This window comes from Oncorhynchus nerka, linkage group LG13 (assembly GCF_034236695.1).
Source record: "Oncorhynchus nerka isolate Pitt River linkage group LG13, Oner_Uvic_2.0, whole genome shotgun sequence".
In the NCBI taxonomy this organism is placed as follows: domain Eukaryota; kingdom Metazoa; phylum Chordata; class Actinopteri; order Salmoniformes; family Salmonidae; genus Oncorhynchus; species Oncorhynchus nerka.
Window position 1 is genome coordinate 1,084,733 of NC_088408.1, and position 7,537 is coordinate 1,092,269.

Sequence of the window (7,537 nt, forward strand, 5' to 3'; positions counted from 1 at the left end):
TTAATGTTACCACTTACCGGTGGTTTAATGTTACCACTGGTGGTTTAATGTTACCACTTACCAGTGGTTTAATGTTACCACTTACCAGTGGTTTAATGTTACCACTAACCAGTGGTTTAATGTTACCACTTACCGGTGGTTTAATGTTACCACTGGTGGTTTAATGTTACCACTAACCAGTGGTTTAATGTTACCGCTAACCTGTGGTTTAATGTTACCACTAACCAGTGGTTTAATGTTACCACTAACCAGTGGTTTAATGTTACCACTTACCGATGGTTTAATGTTACCACTAACCAGTGGTTTAATGTTACCACTAACCAGTGGTTTAATGTTACCACTTACCGATGGTTTAATGTTACCACTAAACAGTGGTTTAATGTTACCACTAACCAGTGGTTTAATGTTACCACTAACCGGTGGTTTAATGTCACCGCTAACCGGTGGTTTAATGTTACCGCTAACCAGTGGTTTAATGTTACCGCTAACCAGTGGTTTAATGTTACCACTGGTGGTTTAATGTTACCACTAACCAGTGGTTTAATGTTACCACTAACCAGTGGTTTAATGTTACCACTAACCAGTGGTTTAATGTTACCACTGGTGGTTTAATGTTACCACTGGTGGTTTAATGTTACCACCGGTGGTTTAATGTTACCACTTACCAGTGGTTTAATGTTACCACTAACCAGTGGTTTAATGTTACCACTAACCAGTGGTTTAATGTTACCACTAACCAGTGGTTTAATGTTACCACTAACCAGTGGTTTAATGTTACCACTAACCAGTGGTTTAATGTTACCACTGGTAGTTTAATGTTACCACTAACCAGTGGTTTAATGTTACCACTAACCAGTGGTTTAATGTTACCACTAACCAGTGGTTTAATGTTACCACTAACCAGTGGTTTAATGTTACCACTAACCAGTGGTTTAATGTTACCACTAACCAGTGGTTTAATGTTACCACTGGTGGTTTAATGTTACCACTGGTGGTTTAATGTTACCACTGGTAGTTTAATGTTACCACTGGTAGTTTAATGTTACCACTAACCAGTGGTTTAATGTTACCGCTAACCAGTGGTTTAATGTTACCACTAACCAGTGGTTTAATGTTACCACTAACCAGTGGTTTAATGTTACCACTAACCAGTGGTTTAATGTTACCGCTAACCGGTGATGTCTTGTAATGTAAATGATGTGGTAATGTAAATGATGTGGTAATGTAAATGATGTGGTAATGTAAATGATGGGGTAATGTAAACGATGGGGTAATGTAAATGATGGGGTAATGTAAATGATGTGGTAATGTAATGTAAATGATGTGGTAATGTAAATGATGGGGTAATGTAAATGATGTGGTAATGTAAATGATGGGGTAATGTAAATGATGTGGTAATGTAATGTAAATGATGTGGCAATGTAATGTAAATGGTGTGGTAATGTAAATGATGTGGTAATGTAAATGATGCGGTAATGTAAATGATGTGGTAATGTAAATTATGTGGTCATGTAATGTAAATGATGTGGTAATGTAAATGATGTGGTAATGTAAATGATGTGGTAATGTAAATGATGCGGTAATGTAAATGATGTGGTAATGTAAATGATGTGGTAATGTAAATGATGTGGTAATGTAAATGATGGGGTAATGTAAATGATGCGGTAATGTAATGTAAATGATGTGGTAATGTAAATGATGTGGTAATGTAAATGATGTGGTAATGTAATGTAAATGATGTGGTAATGTAATGTAAATGATGTGGTAATGTAAATGATGTGGTAATGTAATGTAAATGATGCGGTAATATAATGTAAATGATGTGGTAATGTAAATTATGTGGTAATGTAAATTATGTGGTAATGTAAATGATGGGGTAATGTAAATGATGCGGTAATGTAAACGATGTGGTAATGTAATGTAAATGATGTGGTAATGTAATGTAAATGATGTGGTAATGTAAACGATGTGGTAATGTAAATGATGTGGTAATGTAAATGATGTGGTAATGTAATGTAAACGATGTGGTAATGTAAATGATGTGGTAATGTAAATGATGTGGTAATGTAATGTAAATGATGTGGTAATGTAATGTAAATGATGTGGTAATGTAAATGATGTGGTAATGTAATTGATGTGGTAATGTAAATGATGTGGTAATGTAAATGATGTGGTAATGTAAATGATGTGGTAATGTAATTGATGTGGTAATGTAAATGATGTGGTAATGTAAATGATGTGGTAATGTAAATGGTGTGGTAATGTAATGTAAATGATGTGGTAATGTTATGTAAATGGTGTGGTAATGTAAATGATGTGGTAATGTAAATGATGTGGTAATGTAATGTAAATGATGCGGTAATGTAAATGATGTGGTAATGTAAATGATGTGGTAATGTAAATGGTGTGGTAATGTAATGTAAATGATGTGGTAATGTAATTGATGTGGTAATGTAAATGATGTGGTAATGTAAATGATGTGGTAATGTAATGTAAATGATGTGGTAATGTAAATGATGTGGTAATGTAAATGATGTGGTAATGTAAATAATGTGGTAATGTAAATGATGTGGTAATGTAAATGATGTGGTAATGTAAATGATGTGGTAATGTAATGTAAATGATGTGGTAATGTAAATGATGTGGTAATGTAATGTAAATGATGTGGTAATGTAAATGATGCGGTAATGTAATGTAAATGATGTTGTAATGTAAATTATGTGGTAATGTAAATGATGTGGTAATGTAATGTAAATGATGTGGTAATGTAAATGATGTGGTAATGTAAAGGATGTGGTAATGTAATGTAAATGATGTGGTAATGTAAATGGTGTGGTAATGTAATGTAAATGATGTGGTAATGTAATGTAAATGGTGTGGTAATGTAATGTAAATGATGTGGTAATGTAAATGATGTGGTAATGTAATGTAAATGATGCGGTAATGTAATGTAAATGATGTGGTAATGTAAATGATGTGGTAATGTAATGTAAATGATGCGGTAATGTAATGTAAATGATGTGGTAATGTAAATAATGTGGTAATGTAAATGATGTGGTAATGTAAATAATGTGGTAATGTAAATGATGTGGTAATGTAATGTAAATGATGTGGTAATGTAAATGATGTGGTAATGTAAATGATGTGGTAATGTAATGTAAATGATGCGGTAATGTAAATGATGTGGTAATGTAAATGATGTGGTAATGTAAATGATGCGGTAATGTAATGTAAATGATGTGGTAATGTAAATGATGTGGTAATGTAATGTAAATGATGTGGTAATGTAAATGATGTGGTAATGTAAATGATGCGGTAATGTAATGTAAATGATGTGGTAATGTAAATGATGTGGTAATGTAAATGATGCGGTAATGTTATGTAAATAATGTGGTAATGTAAATGATGTGGTAATGTAAATAATGTGGTAATGTAAATGATGTGGTAATGTAATGTAAATGATGTGGTAATGTAAATGATGTGGTAATGTAAATGATGTGGTAATGTAATGTAAATGATGTGGTAATGTAAATGATGTGGTAATGTAAATGATGTGGTAATGTAAATAATGTGGTAATGTAAATGATGGACGGTTGCAGGAAAGGCTGCTGTCATATTCTCCCATTATCAGATCAAACAGCAGTAGTGTCCACTGCCTGCAGGGAGGAATGCTTTAAAACAATTCCATATGTTCGTTTCGCAGAAACCCCTGGCTCTTAGACCGTAGGCGTTGCTAACCAAATATAAACTCCATTTGAAAAGGAGAATCAACTCTTACAATGGTTCGTGTTCAACATCAAAACATGTCCCTTTCTGGCATGGTCACTTTTAATTTTCTATTGAACCAATAAGGCTCAAGGAGATATGGTATATGGCCAATAAACCAGCTCAGGGCTGTTCTTATGCAAGACGCAAGGCAGAGTAGAGCCTTGGTACAGCCCTGTAATATAACACAAACACTTGAGGTGCCTTATTGCTATTAGAAACTGGTTACCGACATCATTAGAAGAGTAAACAAGTTGTTTTGTGTCATACCAGTGGTATATTGTCTCATATATCATGGCATTCAGCCAATCAGCATTCAGGGCTCAAACCACCCAGGTAATAATCCTATTATAAACCAGTGGTTCAGCCCTGAATGCTGATCGGCCATAAACCCCACCTCCTCAGGCCTTATTACTTAATTATTCCATATAGTCTACATTATTCCATATAGTCTACATTATGCCAAATTATTCCATATAGTCTACATTATTCCATATAGTCTACATTATGCCAAATTATTTCATATAGTCTACATTATTCCATATAGTCTACATTATTCCATATAGTCTACATTATGCCAAATTATTCCATATAGTCTACATTATTCCATATAGTCTACATTATGCCAAATTATTTCATATAGTCTACATTATTCCATATAGTCTACATTATTCCATATAGTCTACATTATGCCAAATTATTCCATATAGTCTACATTATTCCATATAGTCTACATTATTCCATATAGTCTACATTATGCCATTATGCCAATTATTCCATATTATTCCATATAGTCTACATTATTCCATATAGTCTACATTATTCCATATAGTCTACATTATGCCAAATTATTCCATATAGTCTACATTATTCCATATAGTCTACATTATTCCATATAGTCTACATTATTCCATATAGTCTACATTATGCCAAATTATTCCATATAGTCTACATTATTCCATATAGTCTACATTATTCCATATAGTCTACATTATGCCAAATTATTCCATATAGTCTACATTATTCCATATAGTCTACATTATGCCAAATTATTTCATATAGTCTACATTATTCCATATAGTCTACATTATTCCATATAGTCTACATTATGCCAAATTATTCCATATAGTCTACATTATTCCATATAGTCTACATTATTCCATATAGTCTACATTATGCCAAATTATTCCATATAGTCTACATTATTCCATATAGTCTACATTATTCCATATAGTCTACATTATGCCAAATGATTCCATATAGTCTACATTATTCCATAGAGTCTACATTATTCCATATAGTCTACATTATGCCAAATTATTTCATATAGTCTACATTATTCCATATAGTCTACATTATTCCATATAGTCTACATTATTCCATATAGTCTACATTATGCCAAATTATTCTATATAGTCTACATTATTCCATATAGTCTACATTATTCCATATTATTCCATATAGTCTACATTATTCCATATAGTCTACATTATTCCATATAGTCTACATTATGCCAAATTATTCCATATAGTCTACATTATTCCATATAGTCTACATTATGCCAAATTATTTCATATAGTCTACATTATTCCATATAGTCTACATTATTCCATATTGTCTACATTATTCCATATAGTCTACATTATTCCATATAGTCTACATTATGCCAAATTATTCTATATAGTCTACATTATTCCATATAGTCTACATTATTCCATATAGTCTACATTATTCCATATAGTCTACATTATGCCAAATTATTCCATATAGTCTACATTATTCCATATAGTCTACATTATTCCATATTATTCCATATAGTCTACATTATTCCATATTATTCCATATAGTCCATATCATTCCATATAGTCTACATTATTCCATATTATTCCATATAGTCTACATTATTCCATATTATTCCATATAGTCTACATTATTCCATATAGTCCACATTAATCCATATTATTCCATATAGTCCACATTATTCTGAAAGATTAGTGGAATCTGTGTGGGTAGCTGGACAGGTAGGATGACTGACAGTGAAGGTGAACAAAGGAAACAAATAACATGTATCCAATCAATTCATAATCAAAGATCAAATCATCTCATCCATTATTAACATAATTTAGGGAATTCAACAGTCCAGTTCATTAAGAAGTCAATAGTAATCATCCGTGAGTCATTTAGGCTCGTAACTATTTATCATAAATCATGAGAATACAAACAGTGAATGGTTATACAATCTATAATCCCCATGATCAACGTCGATCAGTTAGCAAACAATGACGTTTCTCATTTCACTCTTTCAATTGTCTTCGTGTGTACATATAATTAATTTCAATACACATGAACCATATCGATTGCGTAATTGGCCTATGGGGATCCGTAGGGCCGTGGATCATTGACAATTCACATTACACAATATGTTTGAAGCATGCGCTCCAAGCTGCGCTCTGCGGTAATAACTATTAACAATAACTGATGGCCCATCTCCGGATCGCAACAGATAGTTCAGGTGAAAGGTAACAGAGTCGGTGGACTTAGGTGGATTCATGGACGCACAGAACTTCTGGATGAGATGGAGTTAAGGAAGAGAAAGCAGCGAGGTGGATTCATGGACGCACAGAACTTCTGGATGAGATGGAGTTAAGGAAGAGAAAGCAGCGAGATCAGGCGATGGCCATTTCCTCCTTTTATGGAGTTGAGATCTGTCGGACATTTCCACCTGACCTAATTAAAGCGCCCCTGGCCCAGCTGAGTAAATGGCAATGAATTAAAGGAGTATTCCACCAACTCCATGGGCCTTTTCTACAGCCATCCGGGAAATGTGTTAAATTCCACACTCTTCAAAAAAGGCTCATTGCTCCCCTCTGTCATCTCAGGGAGAGGAATTAGTCGGGCAACTGGCCGGATATATGTCCGGTTCTTCACCTGGATCTCCACTGATCTAACACGACCATCGGTCCCAGGCATGCTCTTAGTGATATGGCCCACCGGCCAGGAGGCTCGAGGCAGCTGAGGGTCCACCATCATTACTACTTGGCCAGTTTCCAGGCTGGCCATTTCTCTCCGCCATTTCGCTCTGTGCTGTAGACTTGGTAGGTAATCCCGAATGAATCGGGCCCAAAAATGGTCAGCTAAGATCTGGCTGTGTCGCCACCGGCGTCTGCCAACGAGGTTGGTATCAGCGTACTACAAACCTCAGATTTCCCACTTCCTGGTTGGATTTTGTCTCAGGTTTTTGCCTGCCATTTCAGTTCTGTTATACTCACAGACATCATTCAAACAGTTTTAGAAACTTCGGAGTGGTTTCTTTCCAAATCTACTAATGATATGCATATATTAGCAACTGGGCCTGAGTAGCAGGCAGTTTACTCTGGGTACGCTATTCATCCAAGCTACTCAATACTGCCCCCAGCCATTAGAAGTTTTTAATAAAAAAAATATTACATTCTTATTTTTTTCTCATAAATCTACATATCCTACTTGATAATGACATAATTTAAAAAAACATAAATACCTTATTTACAGTATTCAGACCCTTTGCTATGAGACTCGAAATTGAGCTCAGGTGCATCCTGTTTCCATTAATCACCCTTGAGATGTTTCTACAACTTCATTGGAGTCCACCTGTGGTAAATTCAATTGATTGGACATGATTTGGAAAGGCTCACACCTGTCTATATAAGGTCCCACAGTTGACAGTGCAAGTCAGAGCAAAAACCAAGCCATCAGGTTGAAGGAAATGTCCGTAGAGCTTCGAGACAGGATTGTG